Source organism: Chiloscyllium punctatum, chromosome 34, assembly GCF_047496795.1.
Source record: "Chiloscyllium punctatum isolate Juve2018m chromosome 34, sChiPun1.3, whole genome shotgun sequence".
NCBI lineage: Eukaryota > Metazoa > Chordata > Chondrichthyes > Orectolobiformes > Hemiscylliidae > Chiloscyllium > Chiloscyllium punctatum.
The window spans coordinates 50,718,164-50,734,676 of record NC_092772.1 but is presented as its reverse complement, the minus strand read 5'-3'; the positions used below and the strand labels follow the sequence as shown (position 1 = coordinate 50,734,676).

Sequence of the window (16,513 nt, the reverse complement as noted above, 5' to 3'; positions counted from 1 at the left end):
ACTGACCCCGTCGATCGGACATCAGAGTAACCGACCCCGTCGTCGAACCGACACCAGAGTAACCGACCCCGTCGATCAGACACAAGAGTAACCGACCCCATCGTCGATCAGACACCAGAGTAACCGACCCCGGCCGATCAGACACCAGAGTAACCGACCACGTCATCGACCCGACACCAGAGTAACCGGCCCCGTTGTCAACCTGACACCAGAGTAACCGAACCCGTCATCGACCCGACACCAGAGTAACCGACCCCGTCGTCGGTCAGACAACAGAGTAACCGACCCCGTCGATCAGACACCAGAGTAACCGACCCCGTCATCGATCACACACCAGAGTAACTGACCCCGTCGTTGACCCGACACCAGAGTAACCGACACCGTCTTCGATCAGACACCAGAGTAACCGACTCCGTCGATCAGACACCAGAGTAACCGACCTCGTCATCGATCAGACACCAGATTAACCGACCCCGTCATCGATCAGACACCAGAGTAACGGACCCTGTCGTCAAACAGACACCAGAGTAACCGACCCCGTCGATCAGACACCAGAGTAACCGACCCTGTCGTCCACCAGACACCAGAGTAACCGATCCCGATCAGACACCAGAGTAACCCACCCCCTCATCGATCAGACACCAGAGTAACCAACCCCGTCGTCGAAGAGACACCAGAGCAACTGACCCCGTCGTCAACCAGACACCAGAGTAACCGACACCGTCATCGACCAGACACCAGAGTAACCGACCCCGTCATCGACCCGACACCAGAGTAACCGACACTGTCATCGATCAGACACCAGAGTAACTGACCCCGTCCGTCAACCAGACACCAGAGTAACTGACACCGTCATCGATCAGACACCAGATTAACCAACACCGTCATCGACCAGACACCAGATTAACCGACCTCGTCGATCAGACACCAAAGTAACCGACCCCGTCGATCAGACACAAGAGTAACCGATCCCGTCATCGACCAGACACCAGAGTAACCGACACCGTCATCGACCCGACACCAGAGTAACCGACCCCGTCGTCGATCCGACACCAGAGTAACCGACCCCGTCATCGACCCGACACGAGAGTAACCGAACCCGTCATCGACCCGACACCAGAGTAACCGACCCCGTCGTCGATCCGACACCAGAGTAACCGACCCCGTCATCGACTCGACACGAGAGTAACCGAACCCGTCATCGACCCGACACCAGAGTAACCGACCCCATCGTCAACCCGACACCAGAATAACTGACCCCGATCGGACATCAGAGTAACCGACCCCGTCGTCGAACCGACACCAGAGTAACCGACCCCGTCGCCGATCAGACACCAGAGTAACCGACCTCGTCATTGACCCGACACCACAGTAACCGACCCCGTCATCGATCAGACACCAGAGGAACCGACCCCGTCGACCCGACACCAGAGTAACCGACCTCATCGTGAACCTGACACCAGAATAACTGACGCCGTCGATCGGACACCAGAGTAACCGACACCGTCATCGACCCAACACCAGAGTAACCGACCTCATCGTCGACCCGACACCAGGGTAACCGACCCCCATCCTCGATCAGACACCAGAGTAACCGACCCCGTCATCGACCCGACACCAGAGTAACCGATCCCGATCAGACACCAGAGTAACCGACCCCGTCGAAGAGACACTAGAGCAACTGACCCCGTCGTCAACCAGACACCAGAGTAACCGACACCGTCGTCGATCAGACAACAGAGTAACCGACCCCGTTGATCAGACACTAGAGTAACCGACCCCGTCGTCGATCAGACAACAGAGTGACCGACCCCGTCATCGATCAGACACCAGAGTAACCGACCCCGTCATCGACCCGACACCAGAGTAACCGACCCTGTCATCGATCAGACACCAGAGTAACCGACCCCGTCGTCGAACAGACACCAGAGTAACCGACCCCATCGTCGATCAGACACCAGAGTAACCGACCCCGGTCGATCAGACACCAGAGTAACCGACCCCGTCATCGACCCGACACCAGAGTAACCGGCCCCGTTATCGACCTGACACCAGAGTAACCGACCCCTTCATCGACCCGACACCAGAGTAACCGACCCCATCATCGATCACACACCAGAGTAACTGACCCCGTCGTTGACCCGACACCAGAGTAACCGACACCGTCTTCGATCAGACACCAGAGTAACTGACTCCGTCGATCAGACACCAGAGTAACCGACCTCGTCATCGATCAGACACCAGAGTAACCGACACCGTCATCGATCAGACACCAGAGTAACGGACCCTGTCGTCAACCAGACACCAGAGTAACCGACCCCGTCGATCAGACACCAGAGTAACCGACCCTGTCGTCCACCAGACACCAGAGTAACCGAGCCCGATCAGACACCAGAGTAACCAACACCGTCATCGACCCGACACCAGAGTAACCGATCCCGATCAGACACCAGAGTAACCGACCCCGTCGTCGAAGAGACACCAGAGCAACTGACCCCGTCGTCAACCAGACACCAGAGTAACCGACACCGTCATCGACCAGACACCAGAGTAACCGACCCCGTCGTTCAGACACCAGAGTAACCGACCCCGTCATCGACTCGACACCAGAGTAACCGACCCCGTCTTCGATCAGACTCCAGAGTAACCGACACTGTCATCGTTCAGACACCAGAGTAACAGACCCCGTCCAGCAACCAGACACCAGAGTAACCGACACCGTCATCGATCAGACACCAGAGTAACCGACTCCGTCGTCAACCCGACACCAGAGTAACCGACCCCGTCGTCGAACAGACACCAGAGCAACTGACCCCGTCGTCAACCAGACACCAGATTAACCGACCCCATCGTTCAGACACCAGAGTAACTGACCCCGATCGGACATCAGAGTAACCGACCCCGTCATCGACCCGACACCAGAGTAACCGATCCCGATCAGACACCAGAGTAACCGACCCCGTCGAAGAGACACTAGAGCAACTGACCCCGTCGTCAACCAGACACCAGAGTAACCGACACCGTCGTCGATCAGACAACAGAGTAACCGACCCTGTCATCGACCCAACACCAGAGTAACCGACCCCGTCATCGACCCGACACCAGAGTAAACGACCCCGTCGTCGATCAGACCCCAAAGTAACCGACGCCGTCGTCAACCCGACACCAGAGTAACCGACCCCGTCGTCAACCCGACACCAGAGTAACCGACCCCGTCGTCAACCCGACACCAGAGTAACCGACCCCGTCGTCGATCAGACACCAGAGTAACCGACCCCATCGTCAACCACACACCAGAGTAACCGACCCCGTCGATCAGACACCAGAGTAACTGACACCGTCGATCAGACACCAGAGTAACCGACCCCGTCATCGACCAGACACCAGAGTAACCGACACCGTCATTGACCCGACACCAGAGTAACCGACCCCGTCATCGATCAGACACCTGAGTAACTGACCCTGTCCGTCAACCAGACACCAGAGTAACCAACACCGTCATCGATCAGACACCAGAGTAACCGACTCCGTCGTCAACCCGACACCAGAGTAACCGACCCTGTCATCGACCAGACACCAGAGTAACCAACCCCATTATCGATCAGACACCAGAGTAACCGACCCTGTCATCAACCCGACACCAGAGTAACTGACACCGTCGTCGATCATACACCAGAGTAACCGACCCCTGTCGATCAGACACCAGAGTAACCGACACGGTCATCGATTCGACACCAGAGTAACTGACCCTGTCCGTCAACCAAACACCAGAGTAACCGACACCGTCATCGATCAGACACCAGAGTAACCGACCCCGTCATCGACCCGACACTAGAGTAACCGACCCAGTCATCGACCCGACACCAGAGTAATCGACCCCATCGTCAACCAGACACCAGACTAACCGGCCCCGTCGCCGATCAGACGCCAGAGTAACCGACCCCATCATCGATCAGACACCAGAGTAACCGACCCCATCTTCGATTAGACACCAGAGTAACTGACCCCGTCGTCAGCCAGACACCAGAGTAACTGACCCCGTCGTTGACCCGACACCAGAGTAACCGACCCCGTTGATCAGACACAAGAGTAACCAACCCCGTCGTCAACCAGACACCAGAGTAACCGACACCGTCATCGATCAGACACCAAAGTAACCAACTCCGTCGTCAACCCGACACCAGAGTAACCGAACCCGTCGTCGAACAGACACCAGATTAACCGACCCCTTCGATCAGACACCAGAGTAACCGACCCCGTCGATCAGACACCAGAATAACCGACCCCGTCGTCAACCAGACACCAGAGTAACCGACACTGTCATCGATCAGACACCAGAGTAACCGACCACGTCGTCGAACAGACACCAGAGCAACTGACCCCGTCGTCAACCAGACACCAGATTAACCAACCCCGTCGATCAGACACCAGAGTAACTAACCCCATCGATCAGACACCAGAGTAACCGACCCCGTCATCGACCCGACACCAGAGTAACCGACACCGTCATCGATCAGACACCAGAGTAACCGACCCCGTCATCGACCAAACACCAGAGTAACCGACACCGTCATCGACCAGACACCAGAGTAACTGACCCCGCCCGTCAACCAGACACCAGAGTAACCGACTCCGTCGTCAACACGACACCAGAGTAACCGACCCTGTCATCGACCCAACACCAGAGTAACCGACCCTGTCATCGACCCAACACCAGAGTAACCGACCCTGTCATCGACCCGACACCAGAGTAAACGACCCCGTCGTCGATCAGACCCCAAAGTAACCGACGCCGTCGTCAACCCGACACCAGATAACTGAACCCGTCGTCAACCCGACACCAGAGTAACCGACCCCGTTGTCGATCAGACACCAGAGTAACCGACCCCGTCGTCAACCAGACACCAGATTAACCAACCCCATCGATCAGACACCAGAATAACTGACCCCGTCGATCAGACACCAGAGTAACCGACTCCGTCGTCAACCCGACACCAGAGTAACCGACCCCGTCGTCGATCAGACACCAGAGTAACCGACACCGTCATCGATCAGACACCAGACTAACTGACTCCGTCATCGACCAGACACCAGAGTAACCGAACCCGTCGTCGATCAGACACCAGATTAACCGAACCCGACAACAGAGTAACCGACCCCGTCATCGACCCGACACTAGAGTAACCGACCCAGTCATCGACCCGACACCAGAGTAATCGACCCCATCGTCAACCAGACACCAGAATAACTGACCCCGTCGATCGGACACCAGAGTAACCGACCACGTCATCGATCAGACACCAGACTAACCGGCCCCGTCGCCGATCAGACGCCAGAGTAACCGACCCCATCATCGATCAGACACCAGAGTAACCGACCCCGTCGCCGATCAGACGCCAGAGTAACCGACCCCATCATCGATCAGACACCAGAGTAACCGACCCCATCTTCGATTAGACACCAGAGTAACTGACCCCGTCGTCAGCCAGACACCAGAGTAACTGACCCCGTCGTTGACCCGACACCAGAGTAACCGACCCCGTTGATCAGACACAAGAGTAACCAACCCCGTCGTCAACCAGACACCAGAGTAACCGGCACCGTCATCGATCAGACACCAAAGTAACCAACTCCGTCGTCAACCCGACACCAGAGTAACCGAACCCGTCGTCGAACAGACACCAGATTAACCGACCCCGTCGATCAGACACCAGAGTAACCGACCCCGTCGATCAGACACCAGAATAACCGACCCCGTCGTCAACCAGACACCAGAGTAACCGACACTGTCATCGATCAGACACCAGAGTAACCGACCACGTCGTCGAACAGACACCAGAGCAACTGACCCCGTCGTCAACCAGACACCAGATTAACCAACCCCGTCGATCAGACACCAGAGTAACTAACCCCATCGATCAGACACCAGAGTAACCGACCCCGTCATCGACCCGACACCAGAGTAACCGACACCGTCATCGATCAGACACCAGAGTAACCGACCCCGTCATCGACCAAACACCAGAGTAACCGACACCGTCATCGACCAGACACCAGAGTAACTGACCCCGCCCGTCAACCAGACACCAGAGTAACCGACTCCAGCGTCAACACGACACCAGAGTAACCGACCCTGTCATCGACCCAACACCAGAGTAACCGACCCTGTCATCGACCCAACACCAGAGTAACCGACCCTGTCATCGACCCGACACCAGAGTAAACGACCCCGTCGTCGATCAGACCCCAAAGTAACCGACGCCGTCGTCAACCCGACACCAGATAACTGAACCCGTCGTCAACCCGACACCAGAGTAACCGACCCCGTTGTCGATCAGACACCAGAGTAACCGACCCCGTCGTCAACCAGACACCAGATTAACCAACCCCATCGATCAGACACCAGAATAACTGACCCCGTTGATCAGACACCAGAGTAACCGACTCCGTCGTCAACCCGACACCAGAGTAACCGACCCCGTCGTCGATCAGACACCAGAGTAACCGACACCGTCATCGATCAGACACCAGACTAACTGACTCCGTCATCGACCAGACACCAGAGTAACCGAACCCGTCGTCGATCAGACACCAGATTAACCGAACCCGACAACAGAGTAACCGACCCCGTCATCGACCCGACACTAGAGTAACCGACCCAGTCATCGACCCGACACCAGAGTAATCGACCCCATCGTCAACCAGACACCAGAATAACTGACCCCGTCGATCGGACACCAGAGTAACCGACCACGTCATCGATCAGACACCAGACTAACCGGCCCCGTCGCCGATCAGACGCCAGAGTAACCGACCCCATCATCGATCAGACACCAGAGTAACCGACCCCGTCTTCGATCAGACACCAGAGTAACCGACCCCGTCTTCGATTAGACACCAGAGTAACCGACCCCGTCTTCAGCCAGACACCAGAGTAACTGACCCCGACGTTGACCCGACACCAGAGTAACCGACCCCGTCGATCAGACACCAAAGTAACCGACCCCGTCATCAGCCCGACACCAGAGTAACCGACACCGTCATCGACCAGACACCAGAGTAACCGACCCCGTCGATCAGACACCAGAGTAACCGACCCCATCATCGACCCGACACCAGAGTAACCGACACTGTCATCGATCAGACACCAGAGTAACCGACCCCGTCGTCAACCCGACACCAGAGTAACCGACCCCGTCATCGATCAGACACCAGAGTAACCGACTCCGTCGTCAACCCGACACCAGAGTAACCGACCCCGTCATCGACCAGACACCAGAGTAACCGACCCCATTGTCGATCAGACACCAGAGTAACCGACCCCGTCATCGACCCAACACCAGAGTAACCGACCCCGTCATCGGCCCAACACCAGAGTAACCGACACCGTCTTCAACCCGACACCAGAGTAACCGACCCCATCGTCGATCAGTCACCAGAGTAACCGACCCCGTCATCGATCAGACACCAGAGTAACCGACCCCGTCATCGCTCAGACACCAGAGTAACCGACACTGTCATTGACCCGACATCAGAGTAACCGACCCCGTTGTCAACCCGACACCAGAGTAACCGACCCCGTCATCGATCAGACACCAGAGTAACCGACCCCGTTATCGATCAGACACCAGAGCAACCGACCCCGTCATCAACCCGACACCAGAGTAACCGACCCCCGTCGATCAGACACCAGAGTAACCGGCCCCGTCATCGCCCCGACACCAGAGTAACCGACCCCGTCGTCGATCAGACACCAGAGTAACCGACCCCGTCGTCGATCAGACACCAGAGTAACCAACACCGTCATCGATCAGACACCAGATTAACCAACCCCGACACCAGAGTAACCGACCCAGTCATCGACCCGACACCAGAGTAATCGACCCCATTGTCAACCAGACACCAGAATAACTGACCCCGTCGATCGGACATCAGAGTAACCGACCCCGTCATCGATCAGACACCAGACTAACCGACCCCGTCGTCGATCAGACACCAGAGTAACCGACCCTGTCGTCGATCAGACACCAGAGTAACCGACCCCGACACCAGAGTAACTGACCCCGTCATCGACCAGACACCAGAGTAACCGACCCCGTCGTCGATCAGACACCAGATTAACCGACCCCGACACCAGAGTAACCGACCCCGTCATCGACCCGACACTAGAGTAACCGACCCAGTCATCGACCCGACACCAGAGTAATCGACCCCATCGTCAACCAGACACCAGAATAACTGACCCCGTCGATCGGACACCAGAGTAACCGACCCCGTCATCGATCAGACACCAGAGTAACCGACCCCATCATCGATCAGACACCAGAGTAACGGACCCTGTCGTCAACCAGACACCAGAGTAACCGACCCCGTCGATCAGACACCAGAGCAACCGACCCCGTCATCAACCCGACACCAGAGTAACCGACCCCCGTCGATCAGACACCAGAGTAACCGGCCCCGTCGTCAACCCAACACCAGAGTAACCAATCCCCACCGTCGATCAGACACCAGAGTAACCGACCCCGTCATCGACCCGACACCAGGGTAACCGAACCCCATCCTCGATCAGACACTAGAGTAACCGACCCCGCCATCGATCAGACACCAGAGTAACCGACCCCGTCGATCAGACACCAGAGTAACCGACCCCGTCATCGACCCGACACCAGAGTAACCGACCTCATTGTCAACCCGACACCAGAACAACTGATGCCGTCGATCGGACACCAGAGTAACCGACCCCATCGTCGATCAGACACCAGAGTAACCAACGCCGTCGTCGATCAGACACCAGAGTAACCGACCCCGTCACGACCAGACACCAGAGTAATCAACACCGTCATCAACCAGACACCAGAGTAACCGACCCCGTCGATCAGACACCAGAGTAACCGACCCCGTCATCGACCAGACACCAGAGTAACCGACCCCGTCGTCGATCAGACACCAGATTAACCGACCCCGTCATCGATGAGACACCAGAGTAACCGACCCCGTCGTCGATGAGACACCAGAGTAACCGACCCCATCGTTGATCAGACACCAGAGTAACCGACCCCGTCGTCGACCCGACACCAGAGTAACCGACCCCGTCGTCAACCAGACACCAGATTAACCGACCCCATCGATCAGACACCAGAGTAACCAACCCCTTTGATCAGACACCAGATTAACCGACACCGTCATCGATCAGACACCAGATTAACCGACACCGTCATCGACCAGACACCAGATTAACCGACCTCGTCGATCAGACACCAAAGTAACCGACCCCGTCGATCAGACACCAGAGTAACCGATCCCGTCATCGACCAGACACCAGAGTAACCAACACCGTCATCGACCAGACACCAGAGTAACCAACACCGTCATCGACCAGACACCAGAGTAACTGACCCCGTCCGTCAACCAGACACCAGAGTAACCGACACTGTCATCGATCAGACACCAGAGTAACTGACCCCGTCCGTCAACCAGACACCAGAGTAACCGACACTGTCATCGATCAGACACCAGAGTAACTGACCCCGTCCGTCGATCAGACACCAGAGTAACCGACCCCGTCATCGACCCGACACCAGAGTAACTGACCCCGTCCGTCAACCAGACACCAGAGTAACCGACACTGTCATCGATCAGACACCAGAGTAACTGACCCCGTCCGTCAACCAGACACCAGAGTAACCGACACTGTCATCGACCCGACACCAGAGTAATTGACCCCGTCCGTCAACCAGACACCAGAGTAACCGACACTGTCATCGATCAGACACCAGAGTAACTGACCCCGTCCGTCAACCAGACACCAGAGTAACCGACACTGTCATCGACCCGACACCAGAGTAACTGACCCCGTCCGTCAACCAGACACCAGAGTAACCGACACCGTCATCGATCAGACACCAGATTAACCGACCCCGTCATCGACCCGACACCAGAGTAACCGACCCCGTCGTCGACCCGACACCAGAGTAACCGACCCCGTCGTCAACCCGACACCAGAGTAACCGACCCCGTCATCGACCCGACACCAGAGTAACCGACCCCATCGTCAACCCGACACCAGAATAACTGACCCCGTCGATCGGACACCAGATTAACTGACCCCGTCGTCGATCAGACACCAGAGTAACCGACCCCATCATTGATCATGCACCAAAGTAACTGACCCCGTCGTCGATCAGACACCAGAGTAACCGACCCCGTCTTCGATGAGACACCAGAGTAACCGACCCCATCGTCAGCCAGACTCAAGAGTAACCGACCCCGTCGTCGATCAGACACCAGAGTAACCGACCCCGTCTTCGATCAGACACCAGAGTAACCGACCCCGTCTTCGATCAGACACCAGAGTAACTGACCCCGTCGTCAGCCAGACACCAGAGTAACGGACCCCGTCTTCGATCAGACACCAGAGTAACCGTCCCCATCGTTCATCAGACACCAGAGTAACCGACCCCATCGTCGATCAGACACCAGAGTAACCAACCCCGTCGTCAACCCGACACCAGAGTAACCGACCCCGATCAGACAACAGAGTAACCGACCCCGTCGTCGATCAGACACCAGAGTAACCAACCCCGTCATCAACCCGACACCAGAGTAACCGACCCCGTCGATCAGACAACAGAGTAACCGGCCCCGTCGATCAGACAACAGAGTAACCGACCCCGTCGATCAGTCACCAGAGTAACCGACCCCGTCGTCGACCCGACACCAGAGTAACCGACCCCGTCGTCAACCAGACACCAGATTAACCGACCCCATCGATCAGACACCAGAGTAACCGACCCCGTTGATCAGACACCAGATTAACCGACACCGTCATCGATCAGACACCAGATTAACCGACACCGTCATCGACCAGACACCAGATTAACCGACCTCGTCGATCAGACACCAAAGTAACCGACCCCGTCGATCAGACACCAGAGTAACCGACACCGTCATCGACCCGACATCAGAGTAACCGACATCGCCATCGACCAGACACCAGAGTAACCGACCCCTTCGTCAATCAGACACCAGATTAACTGACCCCGTCATCGACCCGACACCAGAGTAACCCACCCCGTCATCGACCCGACACCAGAGTAACCGACCCCCTCATCGACCCGACACCAGAGTAACCGACCCCGTCGTCGATCAGACACCAGAGTAACCGACCCCATCATTGATCAGGGACCAGAGTAACCGACCCCGTCTTCGATCAGACACGAGAGTAACTGACCCCGTCGTCAGCCAGACACCAGAATAACCGACCCCGTCTTCGATCAGACACCAGAGTAACCGACCCCGTCTTCGATCAGACACCAGAGTAACTGACCCCGTCGTCAGCCAGACACCAGAATAACCGACCCCGTCTTCGATCAGACACCAGAGTAACCAACCCCGTCGTCAACCCAACACCAGAGTAACCAATCCCCACCGTCAATCAGACACCAGAGTAACCGACCCCGTCATCGACCCGACACCAGAGTAACCGACACCGTCATCGACCAGACACCAGAATAACCGACCCCGTCGTCGATCAGACACCAGATTAACCGACCCCGTCATCGATGAGACACCAGAGTAACCGACCCCGTCGTCGATGACACACCAGAGTAACCGACCCCATCGTTCATCAGACACCAGAGTAACCGACCCCATCGTCGATCAGACACCAGAGTAACCAACCCCGTCGTCAACCCGACACCAGAGTAACCGACCCCGATCAGACAACAGAGTAACCGACCCCGTCGTCGATCAGACACCAGAGTAACCAACCCCGTCATCAACCCGACACCAGAGTAACCGACCCCGTCGATCAGACAACAGAGTAACCGGCCCCGTCGATCAGACAACAGAGTAACCGACCCCGTCGATCAGTCACCAGAGTAACCGACCCCGTCGTCGACCCGACACCAGAGTAACCGACCCCGTCGTCAACCAGACACCAGATTAACCGACCCCATCGATCAGACACCAGAGTAACCGACCCCGTTGATCAGACACCAGATTAACCGACACCGTCATCGATCAGACACCAGATTAACCGACACCGTCATCGACCAGACACCAGATTAACCGACCTCGTCGATCAGACACCAAAGTAACCGACCCCGTCGATCAGACACCAGAGTAACCGACACCGTCATCGACCCGACATCAGAGTAACCGACATCGCCATCGACCAGACACCAGAGTAACCGACCCCTTCGTCAATCAGACACCAGATTAACTGACCCCGTCATCGACCCGACACCAGAGTAACCGACCCCGTCATCGACCCGACACCAGAGTAACCCACCCCGTCATCGACCCGACACCAGAGTAACCGACCCCGTCATCGACCCGACACGAGAGTAACCGACCCCGTCATCAACCCGACACCAGAGTAACCGACCCCATCGTCAACACGACACCAGAATAACTGACCCCGTCGATCGGACACCAGAGTAACCGACCCCCTCATCGACCCGACACCAGAGTAACCGACCCCGTCGTCGATCAGACACCAGAGTAACCGACCCCATCATTGATCAGGGACCAGAGTAACCGACCCCGTCGTCAGCCAGACACCAGAATAACCGACCCCGTCTTCGATCAGACACCAGAGTAACCGACCCCGTCATCGACCCGACACCAGAGTAACCGACCCCATCGTCAACCCGACACCAGATTAACTGACCCCGTCGATCGGACATCAGAGTAACTGACCCCGTCGTCGATCAGACACCAGAGTAACCGACCCCATCGTTGATCAGGCACCAGAGTAACTGGCCCCGTCGTCGATCAGACACCAGAGTAACCGACCCCGTCTTCGATCAGACACCAGAGTAACTGACCCCGTCGTCAGCCAGACACCAGAGTAACCGACCCCATCGTCAACCAGACACCAGAGTAACCGACCCCGTCGTCAATGAGGCACCAGAGTAACCGACCCCATCGTTGATCAGGCACCAGAGTAACTGACCCCGTCGTCGATCAGACACCAGAGTAACCGACCCCGTCTTCGATCAGACACCAGAGTAACTGACCCCGTCGTCAGCCAGACACCAGAGTAACCGACCCCGTCTTCGATCAGACACCAGAGTAACCAATCCCATCGTCAACCAGACACCAGAGTAACCGACCCCGTCGTCGATCAGACACCAGAGTAACCGACCCCGTCATCGACCCAACACCAGAGTAACCAACCCAATCATCGACCCAACACCAGTGTAACCGATCCCGTGATTGACTCGACACCAGAGTTATTGCCTTCATCATCGACCACAGAAATTATCGACCCAGTCATCAACCAGGCAGAGAGTCGGCCATCCCTTCAGCAACTAGGTACAAGAATTACAGCCTCTGTCATCTACCAGGCAGAGAGTCAGCCAGCCCGCTATCAACTAGAGACAGATTTAGCCACTCCATCATCAACCAGTTATCGCGTCCGTCATCGACCAGATTAAAGAGTTATAGTTTCCGTCCTCGATTGAACAGAGCTAGCGAACCTATTGTTGACCATACACAGAGTTAAAGACCCTGTTGCTGATCATATACAATGTTACTCTATTATTAATTAGACAATGAGTGCCAGCCCCTGTCAATGATCAGATACAAAGTTAGAGACTCTTATTGACGAGATGGAGTTAGATCAGAGTTGGAGCTATATATTGATCATATACTGAGTTAGACATTAATGACCAGATACTGAGTTAGAGCCCATGTCAATGATCAGATACTGAGTGAAAGACCACATTATTGGTCAGACATTGAATTAGATCCCATATTGAAGATCAGACACTGAGTTAGAGACTCCGTTATTGATGAAATGCCCAATGAGAGAGGCTGGTAAGATCAGATTCTGATTTAGACACTGTTATTGATCATATACCCAGTTAGAGAGCCTGATATTGATCAGATTCTGATTTAGACACTGTTATTGATCATATACCCAGTTAGAGAGCCTGATAGTGATCAGATTCTGATTTAGACACGATTATTGATCATATCCCCAGTTAGAGAGCCTGACAGTGATCAGATTCTGATTTAGACACTGTTATTGATCATATCCCCAGTTAGAGAGCCTGACAGTGATCAGATTCTGATTTAGACACTGTTATTGATCATATCCCCAGTTAGAGAGCCTGATATTGATCAGATTTTGATTTAGACACTGTTATTGATCATATCCCCAGTTAGAGAGCCTGATAGTAATCAGATTCTGATTTAGACACTGTTATTGATCATATTCCCAGTTAGAGAGTCTGATAGTGATCAGATTCTGATTTAGACACTGTTATTGATCATATTCCCAGTTAGAGAGCCTGACAGTGATCAGATTCTGATTTAGACATTATTATTGATTATATCCCCAGTTAGAGAGCCTGATATTGATCAGATTCTGATTTAGACACTGTTATTGATTATATACCCAGTTAGAGAGGCTGGTATCGATCAGATTCTGATTTAGATACTATTATTGATCATATCCCCAGTTAGAGAGCCTGACAGTGATCAGATTCTGATTTAGACACTGTTATTGATCATATACCCAGTTAGAGAGCCTGACAGTGATCAGATTCTGATTTAGACACTGTTATTGATCATATACCCAGTTAGAGAGCCTGACAGTGATCAGATTCTGATTTAGACACTGTTATTGATCATATACCCAGTTAGAGCCTGATAGTGATCAGATTCTGATTTAGACACTGTTATTGATCATATCCCCAGTTAGAAAGCCTGACAGTGATCAGATTCTGATTTAGACACTGTTATTGATCATATACCCAGTTAGAGAGCCTGACAGTGATCAGATTCTGATTTAGACACTGTTATTGATCATATACCCAGTTAGAGAGCCTGACAGTGATCAGATTCTGATTTAGACACTGTTATTGATCATATACCCAGTTAGAGAGCCTGATAGTGATCAGATTCTGATTTAGACACTGTTATTGATCATATACCCAGTTAGAGAGCCTGATAGTGATCAGATTCTGATTTAGACACTGTTATTGATCATATCCCCAGTTAGAAAGCCTGATAGTGATCAGATTCTGATTTAGACACTGTTATTGATCATATACCCAGTTAGAGAGCCTGATAGTGATCAGATTCTGATTTAGACACTGTTATTGATCATATCCCCAGTTAGAGAGCCTGATATTGATCAGATTCTGATTTAGACACTGTTATTGATCATATCCCCAGTTAGAGAGCCTGACAGTGATCAGATTCTGATTTAGACACTGTTATTGATCATATCCCCAGTTAGAGAGCCTGATAGTGATCAGATTCTGATTTAGACACTTGTTATTGATCATATACCCAGTTAGAGAGGCTGGTATCGATCAGATTCTGATTTAGACACTGTTATTGATCATATACCCAGTTAGAGAGCCTGATAGTGATCAGATTCTGATTTAGACACTGTTATTGATCATATACCCAGTTAGAGAGCCTGATATTGATCAGATTCTGATTTAGACACTATTATTGATCATGTACCCAGTTAGAGAGCCTGATATTGATCAGATTCTGATTTAGACACTGTTATTGATCATATCCCCAGTTAGAGAGCCTGATATTGATCAGATTCTGATTTAGACACTGTTATTGATCATATACCCAGTTAGAGAGCCTGATAGTGATTAGATTCTGATTTAGACACTATTATTGATCATGTACCCAGTTAGAGAGCCTGATATTGATCAGATTCTGATTTAGACACTATTATTGATCATGTACCCAGTTAGAGAGCCTGATATTGATCAGATTCTGATTTAGACACTATTATTGATCATGTACCCAGTTAGAGAGCCTGATAGTGATCAGATTCTGATTTAGACACCGTTATTGATCATATCCCCAGTTAGAGAGCCTGATATTGATCAGCTATTGAGTTAGAATGCACCGTTATGGATCACACGCTGAATTTTAGAGCCCATGTCGCTGGTTAAGATTGAGTTCAGAGACCCAGTTGCTGATCAGAGACGGAGTGAGAGCCCGGTCTGGATGAGAGACACTGTTAGGAGGAGGAGGAGGAGGAGGAGGAGGGCGGGGTAGGGGAAGGAGGGAGACACTCATTCACTCACCTCAGAGCCGCTTCGGTGGCCGGGGAAGGTGGGCGAGGGGCTTGAGGGTGAAGCGGAGGCCTCGGGGGCCACCTGCGGTCCCCGGCACGGTCCCTCTCCCTCTGTGTCTGTGTATTTATATTTATATAAATATATAACCCTGTCCCCCGAACCGGCAAAAGATGGCGCTGCCGGGAGGAGGAGGAGGAGGAGGAAGGGCGGCCTTTAGGCCTCAAGCCTCGGGCTCGAGTAGTCACCGAGTCCGGGACCGAGAGAGGACGGCGTTTGAGGCCCCCCCCCCCAAAAAAAATGTAAAAGCGGCACCCTCCTCGAAACTGGGGACCCCGGACAAAGGGGGGGTTAGAAAAAAAAAAGAGTTAAATGGATTAAATCCACCCCCCCCTCAAACCCACAGCCTCGAGATTCAAACTTCCCGCCTCACACAAAATGGCGGGCGG

At 53.7% G+C, this 16,513-nt stretch overlaps 1 protein-coding gene across 2 annotated transcripts in view; it reads right to left on the bottom strand.

The window, feature by feature from the left end:
- The window catches only part of dyrk1b (dual-specificity tyrosine-(Y)-phosphorylation regulated kinase 1B), a 95,145-nt gene that overhangs the window by 78,486 nt on the left and 146 nt on the right, over positions 1 to 16,513 (bottom strand). Inside the window, exon 1 of one of the 2 annotated variants that reach the window (XM_072553497.1) lies at positions 16,077 to 16,492. The exons of the other annotated variant lie outside the window; for it this stretch is intronic. The gene's annotated coding sequence lies outside the window, so the exon portion shown is untranslated. Of the gene's footprint in view, positions 1 to 16,076; positions 16,493 to 16,513 lie in introns of those variants that run through there. 2 annotated transcript variants of the gene reach the window in all.